Here is a 25,715-nt window from a genome sequence, read left to right as displayed (position 1 = left end):
CTCCAAATTTCTGGGATACTTCTCATTTCACATGTCAAATAACCTGAGTTGTCATCTCTGTACTTCTCAGCTCAATTTTTGGGTCAGAGAAAATATGGTTACCACCCAAAACCACTATACCTCCCACATGAAGTTAGAGAGTCTTGGACTTGTGATATCTCAATAAATATCTCCATAACACTATTATATTATAACAGGTACAATTATTGAATGCTTATTATGTCCCAGGCACTGTGATAACTAATTTATACTCACAATCAGAGGTAATTCTCACAACCGCCTTAAGGGGGTGCTGTTTTATTATTCCTGTATGACAGAGGAGGCCACCCAGGCTAAGAGTCAAATACCTTGTTCAAGATCACACCACAAGAAGCAGTCTGACTCCAAAGCCCACACTCTGAAGCTCTGGGTAGGGGATTTCCACAGGAAAGTCTTGTCCAGCATAGAAGGAAATCAAGCCAGTGCAACATACTAAGTAAATTCTGATGACACAGCTCAGAAGCAGTGGACACCCAGCTGCGTCATAATCCCAAAGGTAACCCCTGCTCGTAAAGAAGCAGATGGGAAATAACACTTCAAACACAAAAAGAAATTATTCTGGGCTGCAGCAATTTATGGGAAAAGAACACTTTCCGAGTAATGGGGATACAGGAAGGAAATGCAACCCAGCAGCAGGCAGGCCCTCCCTGTAGCCTCCACCCTGAGCAGAGACCTGGATCGGACCCTGTCCCTGGGGAGGATTGGTCTGGATTTGCAATCACAAAATGACACGCTGCTGGTAAGTTCGGTTTCTGCTTCAAGACAGTAATTGGATTCTCCTGGGAGTCTAATTTCAGAGAGACTGCTATTCTCTAGAACATTTTCTATGCTCTAGCCCATGAGTTCCCATTTAATTGTAAACACACATTGCAGAGCTGTGTTCTCCCCTCTCCTACTCCTTCCCTCCACCTCCTATTCCCTTTCTTGAAGCTAGAATGGTGCTGGTGTTGAGCCTAGGAAACAAGAAACTCAAGAGTTTAAATAGACACACAGAGTGCTTAATTTGCAGTTTACCTAAAAGTCCACTTCCTGCTGTGGCAAGTGGTAGTTACTTGAAGCTACACACTGGTACCCTGTCATTAGTTGTCCAAAAAGATCCTTCTCTTTGATTGGCTTCCACGACCTCATTTTCCTATACCCTGTCAGTTTGGTAATCAGGATTATTACTCGGCACAAAGTGCAGGGCTGTCCTGGCACAAACACTCCCAGAGGAGGCAGAAAGATGGCTCTGCTCTGATTTCCCCGCCACTTGTGGCTTTCCCCTTGTAAGGTGTTTTGAAACTTGATTTGCCTTCTCTGAGGCAACGCAATAGGTCCCTGCCGTTCCTCCAAACAAAAAAGACAGCAGTCAGCAATTGGTCAGCTGGGCTCCTGATTATAGACACAGCCCAGATTCAAATCCAGTTAATCTGATTTCCCCAAAGCAAAGAGGTACTAGGATTATAAAAATTCAACCAGGAAATGTCCTCCTTGTAAATCACATGATGCTTTTGCCCTGATGTCCTACACCTGCCTTCTATGTAGGAGGGTTAATCTTGGGAAGGGATTTAAAATCAGCTTGGCACCTAGCCTCCTCCTTTCAGACACACCTTTGGGTTGAGATGACTCACTGAGACAACACCCTCCTTTGACCTCCCGTAGCCTTCCTCTGATGGCACTCAGTAATTTGACTTTGGAGTACTGTCATTTGCATAAAGTCCCGCCTCTCCTCCCAAACAGTAACTAGAAAGGTCCTCAGATTAGGAGTTAGTTAGACCTGACTCCCAGGCTTCTCTCTCTTGCCACGTGCATCCCCGTCCCTGAGACTGTAAAGAGCGGCTAAGAATACAGGGTGGTGGTGGAGACCAGGGGGGTCATCTCCTCCTCGGAGCCCCTACAGCACCAGCCTGGTACACAGATGTCCGTGTCAGCTGAATGTCAAGCAAGACTGTCACAAACCTGTAGGAACAGAGCTTTCTGAAGTATAACAAAAATCCTTTTTGAAATTTGATATAGCCTTTTAAGGTCACCCAGGGATATCAAATTGTCCCTGCACCAGCAATTCCATTTAGAGATGGATCAAGTCAAACAATTGGGCGGTGGCTTCAGCATGAACCCTGCTGGCAGAACATCACATCCTTATGGCCTGCTAGAGTGTCTGCTCAGTGCTGATTCTGCGATTGGGAGGGAGCGTGGTTCCATTGGAGCCATTTATGGGAATGCAAGTTAACAGAGAGGGTCACAGTCTACTAGCATTCAGGCCTACGGCCCTGAGCCAGGGTTATCTTAGGCAGGGTACCACACTGCCTTCTACCCCCTAATTCCAAATCCAGACACTTTAGAAGGGTTTTAAAAACACAACCAAGATGTGGATCAAAGTGTCCCTGTGAGGTACAACCAAAATCTCATAACAGCACTGGGAGCTCCCCAGCTGTCCTCGTCTCTTCTTTTGGTCTGCTTCTACTTACCGCCCAGGACACACCGGAAATTACTAACTAGTTAAAAACAGCATTTTAGGCAAATTAATAAAAATGATGAATATGTGTATGGTAATTCACAATTTACAAAAGGTATTCAAATATAATCTCTCTTTTGATCCCATCCACCTCAATTATCCTCATTCTACGAATATGAAAACTGAGCTTTAGGGATGTTAAGGGACTTGCTCCAAGAGTGCTGAGCTGAAGCTGACTCTTGCCAGTCACAGAGAGCTGACTGTGCACAGCTCTGCCCAACTGTGAGGTCAGTGACTTCACCTGAGTAGCATGAAATTGGCCATGGTCGGGGTATTTACACCATGGAAATTGGCAAACTTTACAGATCAGGGCGTTCCCCATTCCCCCTCCCAGAGCTGGTTGTTAAACACTTACCAGCACACCACTGTGCCATGGTTACACGGCTAGTAGACCAGGGGAAGGTGAGTGTGGGTGTTGATTCACAGAGCAGGCGTGGGAGCGTCTTTTCAGAAACAAAAATTTGAACCCTTTCTGAAAAGGCACTCCCACGCCTGCTCTGTGAATCAACACCCAAACTCACCTTCCCCTGGGTCTCTCCGGCGTCTGTACATCCAGGGGGAGACAGTGTGTAAACATCCATAGGGAGACGAAAGCAAAAGACTCGTGTCCACAGCATCCAACATGCAGAGTCAGACATGATTTTACAAATGCTACAACTATTCTCTAGGTACAAAGGCTCCTCCAGACCTGAAGTCCTGGCCCATTCAAATTTTCGGGATGACATAATTTTGCCTGGTTACCTTTGCAAGAAAAGGCAAACACACATAATCTATACTTGTCACCTTGCCAGGTATTCGCCTAGTCATCCAGGTGACAGCATAATCATTCTCTCATTTAACTTCAGGGGTTCATCTGCTTGAGTGGGAGAGAAGAGATAGATTATCTCCTCAAGTTTAACGAAGCTTAGACCCAGAGAAGTCTACCACTGGGAAAGAAAAAATATGTTTGAAGTCCAAGATGGGACTGGGGAGAGAGGGGAGAGAGACATTTAAAAAATGCCTCCATGAAAAGCCCTAAATGTAACCTTCCAACCCTTGGGTAATAACTTCTTACCAACAGAGTCAACAATATTGACCAAGTGAGTGCCGCTGTGTGTGCTGTGTTGTGCCAGGCTCTGTGGGGAACTGCAGAGACAGACCACTCATGCCATCCCCGCCTCTGATGGCAGGGATCCCAGGTGTGTGCACAGCACACAGGAAGTCCTACCTAGGGAGTTGGTCAACACAGACAGAAAACCATTTGTCAGCTGTCCTGGGAGGTTAAGAACATAGGAGAGGTATGGACAATATGCTAGGACTTCTGAAGACAGAAGATGCAGTAGGCCAGGACTAATAGGTGGAGAAAGTTCCACAGAGGAGGGAGTAGAATTTCACACTGCAGGACAGGGGTGTACATGAAAAGGTGACAAGGGAACGATAGTTCAGAAAGCAGGGACACCATGAGCAAGGGCCTGAAGGTGGGAGAGCCAGGGCTCATCAAGGGGCACGTTCAGTAAGTCAGGCAGTCTTATGAAACAGAGGCTTCATGGACAAGAGCAACAAAAGAAGAGAGCTGTGGTGTTTCTCTCATGACATTCCTGTAAATCCCAGATCCTGCCCTCCAAGAGCTTCCAGCTTAGTAGTGTAGAAGGATGGAGGTGGAGGAAAGGGGAGAGAGAGAGAAAATGAATGGGAATGAGTGAATATGAATACAAGATAGAGACTAAATCATGTGCCAGAAGACAGTTGTAAAATGAGGAGAGAGAAACCAGAAAAATGCTTCAAGAAGGAAGCACCCTTCCAGCTGTGCCTTAAAGGAAGAGTAGGATTTAAACGGTAGGAAGGAAGAAGTCATCTTAGATAACAGGAAGGGTAGGACGAAGTATGTTTGGGGGACATCAGGAAATCTGGTTTGGGTGAAACATGGATTCATGGAAGCATCATGGAATCTAAAACAGTGAAGAGGTTTGCCCGGTGCCTTTTTGAAGGACAAGCTAAGGAACAGACTTTAAAGGTTCATGTCCCCTTGAGTTGAGACCTTGAGATGAATGATATAATCAGAGTATAGTCTAGCCTTCTTCTTAGGACCTGAGATAGGACCATTTTTCAGCTTATAGTGAAGACAAATTGGGAGCCCCGGACTGTGACATAATGGCTTTGGGGGAGGGGTCACGTCCAGTGGTGAGCTGGTCACAGCTCTAGTTCTGATCAGACAGACTTCGTGTGAATCCCGCCTCCACCCCTCTTACTCTGAGATCTTGAAACAAGTTACTTTTCTTCCCTAAGCCTCAATTTCTTCTTCTGTAAAATGGGGATAGAGCCAGCCCTGATGGCTTAGTGGTTAAAGTTCAACATGCTCTACTTTGGTGGCCCAGGTTTGGTCCCTGGTCACAGAACCATGACACTCATCTGTCGGTAGCCATGCTGTGGCGGTGCCTCACAGAGAAGAACCAGAAGGACTTAGAACCAGAATATACAACTATGTACTGGGGCTTTGGGGAGAAAAAAAAAAGGAAGATTGGCAACAGAAGTTAGCTCAGGATGAATCTTTCCCAGCAAAAAAAACCCCCAAAAAGGTCAGGATCATTTAAAAAAAACGGGAGAGGGGAGGATAAATCCTACTTTAACACTTAGGAGGATAAATGAGCTAATGCATGTTAAGTGCTCAGCACTTTTTGTGACAGATAGTGAGTGCTCAAGAAATGGAGCCATTACTGTTTCCATGGTGTTTCAATGAGAGAATACGGCAGGTCATAGTTTAAGGTCCTTGATCATAAATGCCCATGTGCTACACCTTAAACTCAAATATGTTGAATTTCCAGCTCTGTTGTCTTCTGTGACTTTTAGCAACAGACGCACTTTTCTGCTGCATAATATCCAGTGAATGTTCTGTTCACCCAATAAATCTTACAGCTGTCAGTGTCACCATTTCAGCTTAATCCATAGGGCTGTAAACAGTAGGTTTGATTTAACAGCTTTATTGAGAAGTAATTCATATATCATACAATTCAATGGTTTTTGGTCCATTCGCAGAGTTGTGCAACCATCATCACAATCTGGTTTTGGAACATTTTCATCACCCCAAAAAGAAACCTCATACCCATTAGCAGTTACTCCCCAGTCCCTCCCCTGCTCAGTCCCAAGCAACCACTAATCTATCTTCTGTCTCCAGATTTTAAGCAGCAGGTTTGACTGGTATTTGTGAGTCATTAGAAGGAACAACTCTATATACACAAACAGACAGGAAACACCCAACACCTTCTACACATCTCACACCTCGTTAGTGCATGAAATCCTCCCTGCTTATGTATATATTTGTTTTTCACCAACACATCCCCACCCTGACAAATGTCCTCATTATCATTTCATCTCTGCTGCCCTCTTGGGAAGGAGCCCATAAAAAGACAAAAAAAATTTGAATGAGATACCATCAGACCCAGTTTATGTCTCATATGGGAGGTCTTCACAAACACGATTTGCCTAGAGGTACTTCAATACCAGTGTCAGCACCAGAGATTTGCCAGAAAATTAGAAACAATAGGATATGCCTAAAAGAAACTGATCCCTCTCAATGAAACAAAGAGCTGGTTCTTTAAGAAGATAAACAAAATTGACAAACACTTAGCCAGACTCCCTAAGCAAAAAACAGAGAAGGCTCAAATAAATAAAATTAGAAATGAAAGAGGAGAAATTACAATGGATACCACAAAAAGGCAAAGGATTATAAGAGAATACTACGAAAAACTAAACGCCAACAAATTGGACAATCTAGAAGAAAGGGATATATTCTTAGACTCATACAACCTCCCCAAACTGAACCAAGAAGATAGAGAATCTGAGTAGACCAATTACAAGTAAAGAGACTGAAACAGTAATCAAAACCTCCCCAAAAATAAAAGTCCAGGACCAGATGGCTTCTCTGGAGAATTCTACTAAACATTCAAGGAAGACTTAATACTTATCCTTCTCAAACCATTCCAAAAAATTGAGGAAGATGGAACACTTTCTAATACATTCTATGAGGCCAACATCACCCTGATAGCAAAGCCAGACAAAGACAACACAAAGAAGGAAAATTACAGGCCAATATTGCTCATGAACATAGATGCAAAAATCCTCAGCAAAATATTGGCAAACCAAATACAGCAATACATTAAAAAGACCGTATGCCATGATCAAGTGGGATTTATACCAGGGACACAGGGATGGTTCAACATCCACAAATCAACGAATGTGACACATCACATTAACAAAATGAGGAATAAAAAAATCACATGATCATCTCAATAGACACAGAGACAGCATTTGACAAGATCCAACATCATTTTACATAAAAAAAACTCTCAATAAAATGGGTATAGAAGGAAAGTACCTCAACATAATAAAGGCCATATATGATAAATCCACAGCCAACATCATACTCAATGGGGAAAAACTGAAAGCCATCCCTCTGAGAACAGGAATAAGTCAAGGGTGCCTATTCTCGCCACTCTTATTCAGCACAGTACTTAAGGTTTTGGCCAGAGCAATTAGGCAAGAAAAGGAAATGAAAGGAGTCCAAATAGGCAATGAAGAAGTGAAACTCTCACTGTTTGTAGATGACATGATTTTACATACAGAAAACCCTAAAGAATCCATCGGAAAACTATTAGAAATAATCAAGAACTACAACAAAGTTGTAGGGTACAAAATCAACTTACAAAAATCAGTTGCATTTCTATACTCCAATAATGAACTAACAGAAGGAGAACTCAAGAATAAAATCTCATTTACACTCGCAACCAAAAGAATAAAATATCTAGGAATAAATTTAACCAAGGAGGTGAAAGACCCATACAATGAAAACTACAAGACATTATTGAAAGAAATCGATGATGACATAAAGAAATGGAAAGATATTCCATGCACATGGATTGGAAGAATAAACATAGTTAAAATGTCCATACTGCCTAAGCAATCTACAGATTCAATGCAATCCCAATCAGAATCCCAATGACATTCTTCACAGAAATAGAACAAAGAATCTTAAAATTCATATGGGCCAACAAAAGACCCCGAATAGATAAAGAAATCCTGAGAAAAAAGAACAAAGCTGGAGGCATCACAATCCCTGACTTCAAAATATACTCCAAAGCCATAGTAACCAAAACAGCATGGTACTGGTACAAAACCCAGAAACACAGATCAATGGAACAGAACTGAAAGCCCAGAAATAAAACCACACAGCTACAGATAGCTTATCTTCAACAAAGAAGCTAAGAACATACAATGGAAAAAGGAAAGTCTCTTTAATAAATGGTGTTGGGAAACTGGACAGCCACATGCAAAAGAATGAAAGTAGACCATTATCTTTCACTATACACAAATTTAACTCAAAATGGATCAAAGACTTGACGGTAATACATGAAACCATAAAACTAGAAGAAAATATAGGCAGTACACTCTTTGACATCAGTCTTAGAAGCATCTTTTCAAATACCATGTCTACTTGGACAAGGGAAATGAAAGGAAAAATAAACAAGTGGGACTTCATCAGACTAAAGAGCTTCTGCAAGGCAAAGGGAACCAGGAACAAAATGAAAAGACAACCCACCAACAGGAAGAAAATATTTACAAATCATTGATCCGATAAAGGGCTAATCTCCAAAATATATAAAGAACTCACACAACAGAACAACAAAAAAACAAACAACCCAATCAAAAAAGGGGCAGAGGATATGAACAGACATTTTTCCAAAGAAGATATACAGATGTCCAATAGGCACATGAAAAGATGTTCAACATCACTAATCATGAGAGAAATGCAAATCAAAACTACACTAAGATATCATCTTACATCCATCAGAGCGGCTATAATCAACAAGACAAAAGATAACAATTATTGGAGAGGATGTGGAGAAAAGGGAACCCTCATACACGGCTGGTGGGAATGCAAACTGGTACAGCCACTATGGAAAATAGTACGGAGATTTCTCAAAAAATTAAAAATAGAAATGTCATATGACCCAGCTATCTCACTACTGAGTATTTATCCAGAGAACTCGAAATCAACAATTCAAAGAGACTTATGCACCCCTATGTTCATTGCAGCATTATTCACCATAGCCAAGAAGTGGAAGCAACCCAAGTGCCCATCAACTGATGAATGGATAAAGAAGATGTGGTGTATATATATACAACGGAATACTACTCAGCCATAAAAAGACAAAATCATCCCATTCACAACAACATGGACGGACCTTGAGGGTATTATGTTAAGCGAAATAGGCCAGACAAAGACAACCACTGTACGATTTCATTCATATGTGGAAGACACACTAACACACAGACAAAGAGAAAGCTGAGTGGTTACCAGAGGGGAAGTGGGTTGGGGAGTGGGCACAAGGTGAAGGGGCACATTTATATGGTGACTGACAATAACTGAAATTTCACAAGATTATAAACTATTATGACCTCAATAAAATAAATAAATAAATAAAATTTAAAGAAGAAAGAAATTGATCCCTCACCAAGCAAGGTGTTAGGAGGGGTTTATGAGACAGTTAAGAAGCATGCAAGGAGTCCGTGTCTTCAAACGGTGTGGGCTTTGGCTCATTTGTTCAATCTCTGCCACACACCAATCAGAATGATCTTTGAAGGACATAATTTGAGCAGATCACTGCCGTAATTAAGTAGTGCTCCAAGCAGCTTTCCCTGCACTCTCCAAGATGCCCTACTGTGGCCACAGAGCCCTGCCTACCTTTCCAGTCTCTTCTCTTGACCTCTCCACACCACTCCCAAGCTGCAGTTCCTGCTGCTTCAGCATCTCCTTTCACCTTCCCAGAAGGCTTGTCCCCCAGCTATTTGCAAGGGTGGCTCCTCTCCCTCTGGTCTCACCCTAGAGCATCTTATATGCCCCCTGTCACAGAGCCCTCCCCGAAGCAAATAAGTAAAGGCAGTCTCCCTGGGTCCCTGTATCCACCCCCACCTCTGTTTACTTTCTTTCTACTTACCACAGTCTAAACATTGTTTCTTTCTTTATTTTCTGTCTTCTCCACCACAAGGTAACTGCCACTACATTCCCAGGGACCAGCACAGTTCCTGGTACAAGTCTGTATGTATGTTCACTATATTCATTCATTTGACATTAGCCCGGTTTTCCGTCCCTCTTCCTTAGCAACAGCCTCCAGGTGAAACTGAAAGTTGGTTGAACACCTTGGGTTTACTAACAGTATCTACCAATTAGGTAATTTTGATGATGTCAGTAAACTCAACTAATGAACAAGACACGAGACTTCCTTAAGCCTCTGGCTCAGAAAAAAAACAAAAGCTTAAGGAATGAGCTTACGGACAGATCAGTTGTAAATCAACCCTGGCTAAGCTTCTCTCTGAATGAGAACCACCCCAGAAAGCACAATCTCCAGCTAAACTGACCCACGGGGAGGAGTGGAGGTGGCACCAGAGCCTTGGAAAAGCTAACTGCATTGTCCCCAGTACGTGACATGATGATGTGGAATGGCAGCAGGGACTGTCGCAGAGTGGGTGGTCAGCTTCCTCCACAAGAATCCTGAGCACAACTGGCTTCCAGCCTGAAACACTTTAAAACAGCTGATTTTACAAGGTCCACATGCTCCTGCACCAATCAGTATTGGACATCTGATTTCATTCCACAGCATAAAGATGAACTAGAGTCCTCAGCTTGCTTGCCCCAACGTGGGCATCAAGAACCCAGCAAGCAGGATTCCTTGGTGAAGTTCTATCACGGGACGGTAGGAATTACTGGCCACAGGAAGCCACTCGTGTGGTCCTGCAGTAGCGTGGGGCGACAAAGGTTTATGAAGTCTTGCTCTGCTTGAGATAAGCTGCGAAGAGAGTGCCCCGCAGAAATGCGTGGGGCTTCCCAGGCACCTCAACTCACCTATCCTAGCTCTACTTACTTGCCTGGGTCCCAAAACTAATCTGATTACTAAACGTCATATCACTGAACACGCAGTCCCTGATTTTACTCAGCCAAGAGGAGTAACAGCAGTCACAGCAGCAAGAGCAGACAACCACTGAGCTCTCGTTCACTGCCAGCCATTGTCTTCAATGCTTTACGTGCATTAATTGATTCTATGCTCATGACAGTCCTATGAGGTTGGTACTATTAATATCCTTATTTTCTGATGAGGAAGCTGAAGCACAGGGAGGGTGAGTGACTTGCCCAAGGTCACACAATTAATAAACAGCAGAGCTGGGATTTGAACCAGGCAGTCTGGCTGCAGAGTTCCCACGCATAAACACAACTTGTATTTCAGGCAAATCTATAAAATCTTGAAGGCTTAGGGGATAATTGTACAAAACCATCAAGGCAAATGGAAGGACAACTGTACCACAAGGGACAAATGAGAAAGAGATGGACATGTACAGGGAGGGGCTTCACAAGTCAGGCTCTGAACCTGTCGCCACTGAAACTCCCAGCTGAAGGCAGTTTGCCACTCCATCCAGTTATAAACTTAATTCTTCTCACCACCTACATCTAAATCTTATTTTCTCTGCAAGGGATCTTGGGCCATTTCCTTTGGCTCTAGGCTATGCACCTACCCTGTTGCTTAAATAACTCTATAGATCAATAGATCTTCAATTAACATTTATTGAGCACCTACTGCATAGCAGGAGCCACATTTGAAGCTTTTACACAAACTGTCTCATTTACATTAATCCTGACAATAAAGATATTAAGAGGGTGGTGTGGGTTTTCTCCCACGTTTTTATTTGTATCAAGTTTTAAGAAACTAAATAGACTTATATGCACAAAAAACAAATATGCTAAAATGCATGATGGCAATTGCCTGCCCCACTCCTCCCACCCTCCCATAGGCAAATGTGTTCAACTTTTGGTGTTTTTTTCTAGTCTTCATTGCTACATTGCTTAACACTGTGCTTACACCAACTCAGCCATTACTTATTAACATCCTGCTCTTACCAATATGGCTGTACTACAGTATTCAGTTAAATCTGTGGTCACTGTTTACACTTTGACAATGTAATTATTGTTCTACTAAGCTCTGTAGTGCATTCTGTGAATAAATTCCCTTTCTTGTACAATCTTTTTTTCTCTTAGATTTAATCATTTCCTTTTTTCCCGCTTGCCTAGCTTCTGATAAACAATCCATCATGTTTATTGTTGTTTTAAAATCAATTTTTGTTGTAGATCTACCAAAAGTCTTCCAACGCTCAAACTTATCAGATAACTTATCAAACCTCCCCAGCTGGAAAGAAAAGTGGGTGTTCTCAGTTCTATCTTCACCGAAGAAAAAATTGAATCCCACACAGGTGGAGAGCTTGGTTCCACGTCCTCTGGGAAGTGGCAGAGACGTGATTCATCTGATACCAATCCTGGCATTCGCTCCCTGGCAGCACACCGCCTCTGAGTAAAGAGGATGGGCAGGCTGTGGGCTGCTCCAGAGGGTGCTGTTCCCCCACAGGAGGATGAGAGCGGTGTCCCAGAGGGAGGCAATGCACAGGCCGTATAAAGAAAGTGCCTTCCCAGCTCATCTTCAAACACTGCACCTGGTCATCTTGCATGGTAGTGGCCCCTACCCCTGATGGTATTATATTGGCTACTCTCCAACCTAGCAAGCTACTGCTCTCTGTCTGGCCTTGGTTGCTTAATTCATGCTTAGCAGCTGGTTTCTTAGCGTACTTATTATGCAAAACCACCATATTAGTGCTGCCTCGCTGCGGTCATGTGGCTTTCATGGTTGGCATGGCCGTTCCCGAGGGGTCTCACTGTCACGCCAGCTCCTTCCAAGGGCAAGAAGCTACCCTTGGGCTTGTTTCAAAAGTCCAAGCTCTTCTGGAGTCCTCTCGCATGTTGCAGGGGTGCCTCTACTCAAGATAGGAGTGATGCCATGCAAACCCTCAACCCAGAGGATGGTCATGCCTTTCCTGCTGCATTGAAGGCTTGCTTTGACAACTCACTTCTCAGACATTCCTGAGGGAGGGGTGACCCCTCTCCAAAGCCCCTAAATGATAATCTCTCTCAAAATGCTCTGACGTGTCAAAAATGAATGCTATATAGTACGTGATGCCCACAGATGGAGGTGAAGAGCTGTTGCACTGATGATGGGTGAGACGGTGCATGACAGACTGCCCAAGCCCTGAATTTGTCCTTTGCTCCCCAGCTGTGATGCAAACACAAGGGGATCAGGTGAGGTCAGAGTGGTGATGCAGAATCACATGGGGAAATTCTTAATAGTTGTAGAAATACCACGCTTAGAACTGATGACGCCTGAATGGAGGATTCCTTTGGACTTTCTGCTGAACTTCAACCACACAGCATTCTACTCTGAATTTAACAGCTGGGTCAGTTCTTAACTGTATCAAGCACCCAAAAAGATGACACCAAATTCTAGTCAACTTTTGTTTAGGATAAAGTAATCATAAGATTCTGGGGCCAGCCTGGTGGCACAGTGGTTAAGTTCACACGTTCCGCTTCGGCGGCCCAGGGTTCACACGTTCGGATCCCGGGTGTGAACATGGTATCGCTTGTCAAGCCATGCTGTGGCAGGCGTCCCACAAATAGTAGAGGAAGATGGACACGGATATTAGCTCAGGGCCAGTCTTGCTCAGCAAAAAGAGGAGGATTGGTGGCAGATGTTAGCTCAGGGCTAATCTTCCTCAAAAAAAAAAAAAGATTCTGAAATTATTTTCTCAAAACTTTTCCAATTGCAAGTGAAGAAACCCAACTTAACCAAAACATACCTATTAATCACTATTATAAAAGTATCCAGGATGGAAATATGATTGCCCAGGAAAGTACCTCATTCTGTTTTCATCCAATAAAACTTTAGTTAGTGAAGATGTTCTAAACCAGTGATTTTCAAACTTTGGGTCTTGACTCATCGAAACATGAAATCAAGTCAACAGATCATGACCAGCATATTTAAAAAATAGAATAGATAACAGCAGAGAGGAAACGTAAGTATTGTTTCATGTGACTTTTATTTTAGCCATTTATATGCATACGCGCATGAGTCCTGCATCCTGAGGTGGGAAAATGTATTTCTTACTGTGGGTAGGTTTGGTGAGCTCTGCGTTAAGCCCCAGACCACAATCTGGAGGCCCTTCGGGTGAGTCCTGCCCACAGACATGTTTTGTTTGGCCCACACAAAGATTTCTTTGAAAAGAAAGTTGAATCATTTGCCAACATTTAAACATCTGGAGATTTTACATAAAAATCTCTATTTCTAGTTACTCTAGAAAATTGGAAGGTCTGACCACTTGGCCTATGTCCCTCCATGGAAACTAGGATGGAAGTGAGAGAGTGGCTTCTCCCTTTAGAGAGGGCCATGCTGTCCAGTTTCCCCCAGTCTCCACTCATGTAGGTCACCTGCCCGGTTCTTGGAGGCATCTGTATGATCACGCTCCAGTTCTAACCGTCCTCAGCTCCTTCCAATCGGCAGAGCCCTCTACCCTTCCTGTGTCCCTTCCTCTACTAAGTGACCAATAGTAGCTCCTGCCAAACTCAGCCGGCTGCATTTCCTCAGACAGAGGTTGTACTTCACTGCTTCTGTTTTGCCAATTTGACCACTTTTCTCTCATTTCCTCTCTACTTACTGCTGCACTCCTATTCATCCTTCCAAGCCTAGCCTGCCATGACCTCACAGCAGAATTAATTGTTCCCTGCACTGTGGTCCCCTATCACTTTAACAGTTCTCTGTTGAATACATTTCCCATTGTATCATAATTACTTATTTATGTGTCTATGTTGCTTACTAGAATGAGAGTACTTTCAGGTCAAGAATTGTATTTTATTTGTTTCTATACCTAGATTGCTTATCTCTTATTAGGTTCTGAATAAACATTTAAATAAGTGTAACCATCGCCTCCACCCATACACATCATTCATTTACTTATTAGTTCATTCAGCATTCACTGAGCACTTATGGAGCAGACTCTGTGTTATGGATACAAGTGGAATTAAACACCATCCCTAACCTTAAGAAACTTATAGAACCTCTCAGGACCAATCTTAAATGACCCCTTTTCTGTAAGGCCTTTTCTGATTCATTTGAAACACTAACTCTTCCTTCCTTTGAACCCCCACAGAATCTTGTTTATACCACTTCTATCATCATGTGTCGCCTCTATTTGTATTCTCAATCAGCACGCTTCCCAACACCAGCTATTTCATTAACCTCCTGCAGGTAGGAACTTTTCAGTGTATCAGTTTATCCCCGAAATACCTCGCAGAGAGTAGACCTCAATAAACTTGTGCTGTGATCAAGAAGCCATTGCTAAGGTTCGTTGTTTCAGGCCAGGACCCTTACACATGGCAGAACCGGTAGTGTTTTCCAAGCGAGCAGGCACCACCTGGCTGGACTCCAGTCCAGCAGACACCATTCCCATGGTGTGCCCTGAAACTCTGTTCCTCACTGACTGCTCAGACAGGGGTCCCAAGTGTGGCACACAGACAGCAGTCCAGCAGACACTCATCTGACCCACGTGTCACTTATGGGACCCTCCATGGACCTGGGAACCTAGAGACCCTGCCATTTTTCTGAGGGGTACTCAGCCCTCTCTCCCATTTTTGCCTCAGACACTCCATTGTGGAATAACCTGGCTATCTTTTTCTACCATTCTCTGTTTTTCTTAATTTTTCTTAAACTTTTCCCTTCATGGTGTTTCAAATAATGAACAACAGAAACAATGTAGACAGTTAGACTATAGATCAGATACAGTGGTAGCGGGTGAAACACTCCAAGTTTCAATGATATATTTTAGCTCCTCAAAGAGTAAAGAGGGAGTTGTAGCCTTTGTGAGCCAAGATATCTAATGAAACTATCTTTTACCAAAGGATTCCAAAGAGCTCTATGAACCCAAGTAAAAATGCTCGCCTAAGCCTTGGAGAACTAGGAATGATGCCTAGAGAATGGCCCAGCTGTGCCTTGACTCCAAATTAGTGCTGCCTTCCCCAAGTCAAGCTGAACCCCAATTCGCTCCCAGGAAAAGGTAGCTTGTCACTTCCTCGCACACCCACCCTGCCCACCCTCTGCACATCCAGTGTCATATACTGACAGCAGAAGGTCCGTTTTATTACACACCATAGCTTCATTCCACACTGCGGGAGAGTCAGAGTGAGAATGATGCTCCTTGCCTTCTCTTTGCCACCTGTGCATTATAAGCAAGACAAAGTTAGCGAAAGGGAATAGAGAGGCTACGTTGTAAGTTTTCACTTATCTGCCTGAAGGGCTGGTCATTTTACCCACAAAAAATGTGGATTACCTAGACAGTGTCAAAGTGTCGTTTCCGGCCCAGGTGCATCAGCATCACCTGAGAGTTGTAAGAAATGCAAAACCTTGTGTCCTTCCCCAGACTGAATCAGAACCTCTGGAAGCAAGCCCCAGAAATCCATGTTTTAACAAGCCCTCCAGGTGGTAATGAAGCCTGCTGACATTTGAGAACCACCGCCCTAGATAGTAATTTCCCCGGAAGTATTACGAAAGCCAGCATCTTCACAGTTAAGTCCAAGTATTCAAACAAGTCAGCCTGCTCAACTTGGGATACTGCAATGGGATACAGAAACTCACCCCTAGTATTCCCCCAGGGCACAGTGGACCATAATAGCATTAATCATGTCAGTGTGAACACAAATACAAAGTTTCAGAGAAAAGAGGTCATGCATACAAATATTTGCCCTCTCCACTAACAAAATTTGCCCTTGAATACACTGCTCCTGCCAATTTGGGATAAACATAACTCGCAGTATGAGTCACCATCAGACCAACACACAATGAAATAGGAAACTGGGCTGGTTTCTACTGTGGTTTGCCCAGATCAGGCTCAACCACAATGGGAAGAAATCCTGCACCGCTCACTGGCCACTGAACCTTCTGAAAAGTTCTCTGGCTCTCTAACGCTGGCTCAGGAAAACACGGCATTTTGACCTTGGCATATGAGAGGCAAACGAGAGCAGGACCCTCCTTCTCCCCTCTGGACTGTGAATATGACGACACAGAGGGGCCCCTCTTAAAGTGAATCAGATGCCACTAGTGAATGTCAGCAGGGTGAATGTCCCTTAAGATGTCTTTCCTGCAGGAATTTGGAAAGTCAATTTATTTCTCTTTAAAGAGAGGGTTTCTGTGATGCAGGACAGGTTGTTTCACTCTTCCTGGTCACCTAACCAGGTAAGCAGAGAGGCAAGAGGCAGGGCCACCTCCCAAAGTCTGGGAGTAGCTGACAATAGGGCTGGCTCACCCTTCAGCTTAGATGTCCACTGTCTCCATGTTTTGAGTTCACCCCCTGATCAAAAACTGCTCTCAAGGGCCCTGGGTAAATTTAAGCCAATGTGTTCCTTCTCTCAGATTTATTTACAACTTCAGCCTTAACTCTTAATTGTAGAAACAAAGTCTTCTTTTCCTTCTGGATAAACCAATGAGTAGGTGGCAGAGGGCAGGGGATTTGTTATGCTTTTTTTTAAAATGTGAAGTTCTTTCCCTTGGCCTTGGAAATCCCGTCATCCAAACAGCTCTTCTGGAGTGAAGATAAGCTAGGCAGAGCCATTGTTCTGGGGAGAGTGGCACTCTTGTTCATAAAAGAATGAGAGCACTTCACGCTTGGATTTTTTTTCTCTCGAGTGGAATATGATGATAAAAACTGGAGCTCCCTCCCTTCAAAGATGCAAAGTTCACAACTGAGTGGTGTGTATAAGTTACCAATCAAGACAATTTATTCTGAAACTCGTAGCATTGTGGTGTCTCCTTTAATCAACAGCTTCCCTTTAGACTTTACTTAGGAAATGTCCTTCTCATTGGTGAATCCTTGAAAAGCTTGGGACTTTTCAAATTAAGGAAAAGATGACGAACTTAGACAATTCCAGGACCAGGTAGGGGTGGGACTTTAAAGATTAACCTGGAAAGTAGGGTTGAGGGGCTGGCCTGATGGCATAGTGGTTAAGATCACGCACTCTGCTTCAGAGGCCCAGGGTTCGCCAGTTTGGATCCTGGGTGCAGACCTACACACCACTCGTCAAGCAATGCTATGGCAGCATCCCACATAGAGGAACTAGAAGGACTTACAACTAGTATATACAACTATGTACTGGGGCTTTGGGAAGAAAAAAAAAAAAAGAGGAAGATTAGCAACAGATGTTAGCTCAAGGCCAATCTTCTTCACCAAAAAAACAAAAGAAAAAAGAAAGCAGGTTGGCAAACTGAATCCAGGAGTGGCTATAATACACTGAAGAGGGGGCCTGAAAGGTGACTTGGACATATGAGGAATGATTACACTGCAGAGAAAGACCTACCGTTCTCAGACTTCCCCAAGGATGGAACGAAAATAGGTTTCGGTTTCCAATACATTAGTCAGCGTGCACGGACCTGAGTGGGTAGTATCTGTGTGGGTGTGTGTTTTAGGAGGAGTGGGTGCGGGAGGGGGCAGATAGCATCAGAGGCAGCGACAATTCACACCTCTACAGGTTGTTTTACAGGACCACATATGAAGTCAACAAACAGCTGAGGAGAGACAGAGCTGGCTCTTGAGTTGCACAGGCGACTGAATTGTTTAATTTCCTTGGTGTTTACTTAGGTGCACAGAGTAACTCTAGAAGAATTCACAGAAAGGATGGGCCTTTGAGAAACATTATAAAAAAGCAGAACTTGAGTCACGTCTTTAACAAACACAGAAAAGGAGAATACATATATTTCTCATTAGGGCAGGAGGGGCAATACGACTGAGGTTGGAGAGGAAAACTACCCCCCATGATTATTCAAGTAGGAAAAATGGAGAGGAGGAAGCGTAAGTACAATTAGCACAGATTTTGGGGCCAGATAGGCCTGGGTAGAAAATCAGCTCTCCTGCTTTCTAGCTAAGTGATCTCTGGCAAGTTTCTAAACTCCTGTGAGCCTCCGCTTCCTCATCTATTAAAGGGGAGAAATACCACCGAGCTTGAGGGGTTCAAAGATTAGAGACAACGTATGTAAAGCTCTCAGCACAAAGACTGACGTTTAGTATGTGTTCAATAACAGGCAGATTTAATAATAACATTAAAAAGAGAACTAAAACAAGATTAGCTTAGACAGGGGTGGGGAGGAGGTAATTTAAGGACTTGGGGAGAATCCTCAATGATTAGCAGGAAGCCTTGAACTTTACCTTGTCACTCATTTAGGTTTTTGAGCTGGAAATATGATGACATCAGTGTCCTAAGAGAATTACTTTGGTGCCAGACTGTAGGGCACATTGAGACACAGTACATCATTGTTCTCAGAAGCTACCCAGAAATAAGATTGCCGTGTGTGTGTGTGTGTATGTGTGTGCATGTGTGTCCCACACACCTGAATGTCAGGTGGAGAGTGAGCATCTCTCCATCATGGGTGGACTGGAATGAGTTTCACTGGGTCTCACTCTAACCTAAAAGCAGGTTGGGCCATCCAACAGCGGCAGAAAGCTTCTAGGAAACAAAACAAAACCAAAATCATGTGCCCAAATGTAAACCTCTATTTACCTTTATGTGCCTCCCCTGCCGCTAAATTCGTATTCTCTCATGTGGTTTCCAAACCATAAGCATCCCTTACTATTTAAATTAGATGAGTGTTTACATAACTTAACCTCTCATATTTGTTTATTCTTGTTTTCTCTAACAAAAAGAAAGAATCCCTTTTGTGTGTATTTTTAAAACTTGCACTAGAACACACATTAGCTAGACAATGATAGCTTTTAAATGAGTATAGTGAGCCTCTGGAGTTCAAGTTGATGAGAGGATATTTGGGAAGACAGATATTGACTGATAAACCCACAAAAATCTCTCCTGCTTCTTTGTTACAGGATACAACAAGGGAAGGATGTCCTTGAACACATCAGGGAAATACCCATTTCATCAAAATTCTCGGATCAATAAGCATCTGCAACTGGAAGTGGATGGGCGCCTGGTTAGGAGAACAAAAGATAATGAGGGTCAAAGTGTGTCGACAGATGCAATTCCACACTAGCAGAGGTGTGACCTGCCCTCAAGCTTTCTCTCCAGTCAGTGTCAACCCCAACCCAGACAGAGGCAAGGAAACTTTATCCAGAAGAGAAAATGGTGGCACAAATCACTGTGAGCTAAACCATCTCTAACTGGTGAGCACGACAGGGAATTTCTGTCCGTCCTTCAGAAGGCCTCCCATGTTCTCACGATGGGCACTGCCATGATCTGAGCCTGCACAAGGGTGATTCGTGTCAGCTCCAGGAGGGAGGAGGCAGGTCTCTCTGGGAGCAAGGAGGAATGGAGAGGAATGGACAGTTCTCAGAATTGAGAAGACACACGTTCCAGCCCCAGCTCTGAAAACAGGCCAACCTGTTTCAACTGTTGGAGAATCTGCGCTGGGGCAGACACTATATCATGCGCTGGAAAATTAAAGATGGAGATGCAGTGCAGCTTCCGAGAGGCTCCCTGGGCTGTGAGAGAGCCAGCGGACGTTAAGACGCTGCGGTAAGCGCAGTCCCTGAGCCACGGACACCTTCGATGGAACACAGAGGATGAGTGCTTGGTCCAAGTACCCACTGTGGGACCCTGAGCAATTTCCTTACCCTTCTGAACCCCCGTTTTCACATCTCTAGGATGAAGGCCTGGACTACATACTCCCCTGTATCCTTCTCACTTTAAAAGCTATCATGAAATTTCTTTCTTTCCATGGGAAGCTCTTGTGCACCTGCCAAAAAACCCTGCCTTCCTCTGCTGTTGGCTGAGGTCAGTGCAGTCAGAGAGCTGGGAGGCAGCAGTGTGGACTGACACAGACCTCAAAATAAAAAAGGAACAGCCTTTAATCAGTGGCTAAGGGCTAAGATAATACGAGTATGTGACCTCTCGGTGGCCTGTCCAAAGTGTTCCAGTTAGAAAGTGGTTACTGACTTATAAAGCAAACATGAACCCAGGCAATCTGAGCTTTGGGAAGTCTGCAATGACTTAGAAAAAGAGTTGCTATTGTGGGACTACTGATCTATAATACATATACCACATACAGCAAGTCTGCAACCTCCACGAGCCCAGAGGGATAGAACGAGAAGCGGCTTTTGTAATCACCTTTCCCATCACTCATAAAGTACTCATATTAAGGAAACGAACTCAAATCCATTAGCAACAGCAATCAGGGCCAGGTTGTTCTGGGTAGGAGGTACAAAGGATGAGACCTGACCTTTATTAAATGTTGATATCTGTATTTGTTACTCTGAGGGATCCTGGAAGCACCCCAAGAAAGAGAGGAAACATTATTAGAAGCACCTTTATTCACACCAAGTCATTTCACTCAGTCACCACTTACTCAAAACCAAAGGTAAAGCGAGTGATTATTACAGACATGGAGGAGCAGAATGGATCCAGCACAACCATGTTTCTCTTTGTCCTAAGGTGCAGCTTTAACACTGTTAGCCATCATGATCCTATTTCTTCACCCATCCATTAGTATAATAAAATGAACTGAGTTTCCAGCAACAAGGATCAATTCAAGTTCAGCGTGTTCACCTCAAAGTTATTCCCGGTAGGGGCTTTAAGAGAAAGTAGATAGAGATAAGTCATTGAAATGGTTTAAGATAGCCCCAAAGAGCAGCCATCCACGTTTATGGAGAAAGTACATCCCACACTAAGAAAATATGGCAGAGTAAATCCACGCTTACCAAAGGGCAAAATTAGAGGGTGGTTATTCACATTATAGAATTACGTGGTGAAGGTTCCTAAGACATATTAGTAAGAGAGAAAAATCAAGTCACAGAAAAATGATCATAGAGTGATCTCATTTTTCTACCCCTGTCTATCTCATTCCTGTCTACCTATCTTATTCCTGTCTAGAAAGATACACACTAACTACTAATAATTCTGCTTCTAAAGAGAAGGGAGAATTGAGTGACACAGGCTAAGGGTGAGGGATTTTTGCTTTTTGCTCTCTATTCTCCTGTAACATTTCACTTTCTCAGCATAAGCTGTATTTATATATTAGTTGGATAATTAAAATCAAGCATTGCTGTGTTCTTTTACATTTCCCAGGTAAAGTAATTATTTATAGTTCAGTTCTGAAAGATTTAACTTACATTTCAGGACCACGCCCAGTGCCGAAATACTGTACACCTGGGCAGAGCTCGCCCACCCACTCCCTCTTCACATTCTCCTTATGCCATCTGCCACCTCTGACATGCAGAGCATCCTTTAAGATGTTTGGAGGAGTGATTAGAGAGATACGGCTGAAATGCCAGCTTATTAAAGCAGCACCCCTGAAACCTTTAAAACAGCCCGCTTCTCCTCTCAGCCAGTCCCAGCTAGGCTTGGGCACGGACCAACACAGCACAAGCCCGGTAGAAGGACTTTTCCGTTACACACCTTAATTAACTTGATTTGGGTGGGGGTAACCGAGGAAGAGAATGAAGGCTAGGATGGGGGCAGGAAGGCAAGTCTCAAACACAACCGAAAATTCAAAATGCAATAACAATCAAAAGAGACACACTCAGGAGCTCAGCTGTGCAAACACTCCAGAAATAGGATGTGCTTCAGACGCCGCGGCTAAAGGAAAGGTTCTAATGAAGTCTCCGTTCCATGGAAACCCAGACTTCACAATGCAGAGATTCTCGACCTCAAGAACATGTCTACCCAGCTTTCCATTGATCATCCCCCATTAGGTGGCCAAGCCCTGCAGCACCATTCCAACTTCTGCAACCATGCACGGTGATCGATATTTATAATTACCTTTCTCCTTCACCATGGCAACCGGGTCCTCTGGCGAGCAGCACTGAAGGAATCAGGAATTAAGTCTAGGAGTGGGAGCGCGCCTGGGCAGACAGACCCGCGGCTGCAGAGGCTGCGAGGACAAGCCCCGGCGGCATCCACTCGCCAAGTCCGGGGCTTCTTTCTAAAATCCCGCCCCCATCTCGGAGGGCCGAGCTCCGGTGCCGCCCCAGAGATCGCGCCGAGCAGTGGCCGCGCCCTGCTTGGGGGCTCTGCCCTTGGGCCCGAACCGCTCGCTACAGCTGCTGCCGCTGTAACAAATGCAAAATTCCACTGGCCTAATCTGTGGCTGACACCACCTTGCATTCCTCGCGCCGAGGCCCAGGAAAACCGGGCAGCAGAATGCTCTGGAGCCCTGGCCCCTCCCGGGGTCTGATAAATGATTGCCAGAAGAGGGGGGGCCGAGAAACAGCCAGGGACTGTTCCAGTAAGTAAAACTAGTCAATTGTTAGCTTATTAGTTTCCTATTACCCCTGCTTTCCATTCTTTTCACAGCTTGAGACAAACTGAATAAATAAAATTAGCCTTAGTAGAAAAATAATGCTCGTGGCTCCTTCAAGTTCATTTTCTTCAACTTTTAAGGTCCCGGAGGCTCGATTATAATGAAAAATGAATAATGACATTTGTTTTGCCCTACTGCTCCCCCCTCTGGTACCTGAAGGCTGGGAGAAGGGTGGAGGGGACTGAGACAATGAGAGACAGCCTGGGAAGAGGATCTTTCAGGATTCAATTCCTTATCCAGGATCAAATTCAAGATCAAAGTAAACATCTGACTTATCCAGTTAGGTAGGATTCTGACTTCCACCTTCTCCTCGCTTCATTAGAATTTTCTAGACAAGCCCTTTGGATGTGAAGGGAGGAAACTCAGCCACAAAGTGGGGGGCACACAGTCACACCCATACCCCTCACTAGCCTAAGCCTGAACCAGCAGCAGTAGCTCCTGACACGGCTTTTGATTTCTGAGCCCCAGGGTCACAGGTCTGTCTCCTGGGGCAGAGGACTTCCGGGTTCACAAAGCCAGCGCCCGCCTCACACCAGCACCTGTCTCCCAAACCCAGACCTTCTTTCCCCACCGCACGTCATATACATCCACCATGTGGGAGACACGTGATGAGCAAGAGACAAAAAGACAGACATCGCACCCCTCCGGGAGAGAAGCAGATGGCCAGCACATCTTTCAGAACCAGAATGCACAGCTAGTATTAGACTGTATTTACTGCAAATATTGTAACGTGTTGGGTCTGAGAGCCAGGGTAACAGAAAGGAATGAAGTCAATCAACCTGCCTCATCTTTGACTCAGAGGTTGTTTACAGCTGAAATTACGTGGCGGGGGGGGGGGGGGGGGGGTGGCTGGGGCAGACCTTTATGCCGGTTTTTTGATGGGTAACAGTAGCAGATCTCAAGCAGCTGTGACATTCCTACATCTGTGACTCAGGGCTTCACTATTAATAGCTTGGGTGTCTCAGCCTGTAAGGAAGGGCTAAGTCTCCTCCAACCCTGGGTCCTCTTTTTGATGACACACACTTTGCCCACACTTCTCCCTGCCCCCACGGCAGCTCTGTAGGGTCAGGTTTTTCCTAAGTCAGCGGCCAGCTGGATTATAAGCACTTTATAAGAGCCTTTAAGCAGCTTCTCTAGCCTCCATTCATAAATGTGAGCCAAGCACGAGAACAACCCGACCTCAAGTCTAGCAGGATGGGCAGGATTCAAGAGTATGAAGGAGACAAGCCCTTTACATGCCCAATTTTCATGGCTAAAACTGCACTTGTCTACTCCTCTCAACCCTCATCACCCTCAGAGCCCCTAAGGGGATGCTGACAAGCAAAATTAACCTCAGAGAGCTGGAACTGGTTTGGTGCTATGAGCCTAGCAGGTGGATTTAGTTTATTATATTTTTGCTGCGTAAATAGATCAGCACCTCACTTAGGCCCTTCTCTCCAAGGCTGTCATGTTATTTAGCTCAAAGCTCTTACACCAGTCTCTCTCCCTCTCTCTTTCCCCCCGCCCCCCCACCCCCATCTCCCTCTCCCCCTCCCTCCCCCTCCTATCCTCTCCTTCTCTCCCTAATGGAATGTGACAGTAAAACACCATTGGGTTTCTAGTCCAAACCCCATCATACATAAGTGTTCCAGGTACTGTAAATGCAATTAGTTCAATTTCTCTTTTACTCAGGATGACAATTTTTAATCCTGAGATTTAACTTTATTAACTGGCCCCTTATTACAGTTCTGAACCTACCTGTATGCCTCGGTGGATAAACTGCACAGAAACCCTGGTTTAGAAGGGCTCTCTGGCAGCTTTGGAGACTAAGCCAGCAGAGGGACAGCTGGTGCCTATTCGTTTTCGCAGAAGCCTTTTCTAAAGGAAAATACTACACAGTGGTGCGGAGAGATTTCCCCCTCCTGTGTTTTCCATGGAAAGAATTTTCCTGTACCACAGTCAAACGGAATGAGTCACCAGCATTTAGCTGCTAAATAACGGTCATATGGCGAGAGTCCCCCCGACAATCAGACACTGCTACTTTAGGATAAAAGCATCCACTCTGCATTTTAAGATAACCAAAGAGGGTATTACTCAAGTTATTTTTGGAATGTTGGAGAGTAAAACCAAATTGTCTTTGTGTCCCTGCCTCGGGGCCACATAGTTAAGAGCTTTGAGGACAGAAGCAAAGCATAGATATTTTCTACTTTCCAGTTAAAACTACAAGAAGTACAGCAAAATAAATCCAGAAAAAAGAAAAATTTACGGTTCCTAAGAAGCCAGGATTTTTTATTCTTGTTTCTAGAGATGATTTCCAAAAAACTTAATTCAATCTCATTTGACTTAGATGAGGTAAGGCTTGATAAGACAGACACCGTCCCATGGTTTGATTTGTTGTTTTATCCCCCCAAACTGACTCACTGCTGTGTTTTCATTCATTCACAGAATGAAGCAAGGGTTGTTCACAAGTGACCAAAGGGCAGAAACCATTTTGTTGGAGAGAAAAGCTTTGTTAGCAAACAGCCACTCTTGGCAAAAATTCAAGAGGACATCATTTCAATAGAAGCCATGCCAATTAAGAGGGAAATGTTACAACCAGAAAACAAGCAAGCTGGGGGAGTCCACTTCCTCCTTGCTCTCTCTCTTCAACCGAGCTACGGATTGCCTACTGCTTGTGCACTTGTAGGGCAGGAATTGCAGGACCCTTCCACGGCCCTGGGCCCCAGGTTCCCAGGTATCTCACATCCCTCAGCACCTTGGGACTCATTGGCAAATTGCCCTCCAAAGCCTTTCTAGAAGAATTCAGCTGAAATAAAACCCAAGAATGCATTTTTTATTTGCTTTCTATGTAATGTTTACATCTATCAACCTCACTGCAGGCCTTGATGGAGCATCCACTGTGTGCTGGGTACCAGGCTGGCAGTACAAAAACGAGAAGAGAGAAACCACTGCTCTCGAGTTGCTTACCATCTGGGATGCACACACATGAATATTCCCAATGACACAGGAAG

General features: G+C 44.2%; 1 protein-coding gene and 1 long non-coding RNA gene across 8 annotated transcripts in view; one reads left to right on the top strand and one right to left on the bottom strand.

Annotated features, from left to right (window-relative positions):
• Positions 1-25,715, bottom strand: part of ABLIM1 (actin binding LIM protein 1) — a 291,304-nt gene that overhangs the window by 148,131 nt on the left and 117,458 nt on the right. For 2 of the 7 annotated variants that reach the window (XR_011441741.1, XR_011420690.1), the window contains exon 1: positions 22,185-22,498. The exons of 3 other annotated variants lie outside the window; for them this stretch is intronic. The gene's annotated coding sequence lies outside the window, so the exon portion shown is untranslated. Of the gene's footprint in view, positions 1-22,184; positions 22,540-25,715 lie in introns of those variants that run through there. 2 more of the 7 variants (XR_011441742.1, XR_011420692.1) reach the window with 2 other exon arrangements.
• LOC106782047 (uncharacterized) lies at positions 22,259-25,538 on the top strand. Its single transcript, XR_001378884.3, has 2 exons — positions 22,259-22,650; positions 25,150-25,538. It is a non-coding gene; the product is annotated as an uncharacterized lncRNA (long non-coding RNA).

Source organism: Equus caballus, chromosome 1 (genome assembly GCF_041296265.1).
Source record: "Equus caballus isolate H_3958 breed thoroughbred chromosome 1, TB-T2T, whole genome shotgun sequence".
NCBI classification, from domain to species: domain Eukaryota; kingdom Metazoa; phylum Chordata; class Mammalia; order Perissodactyla; family Equidae; genus Equus; species Equus caballus.
This window is presented reverse-complemented; position numbering and strand designations above follow the sequence as displayed.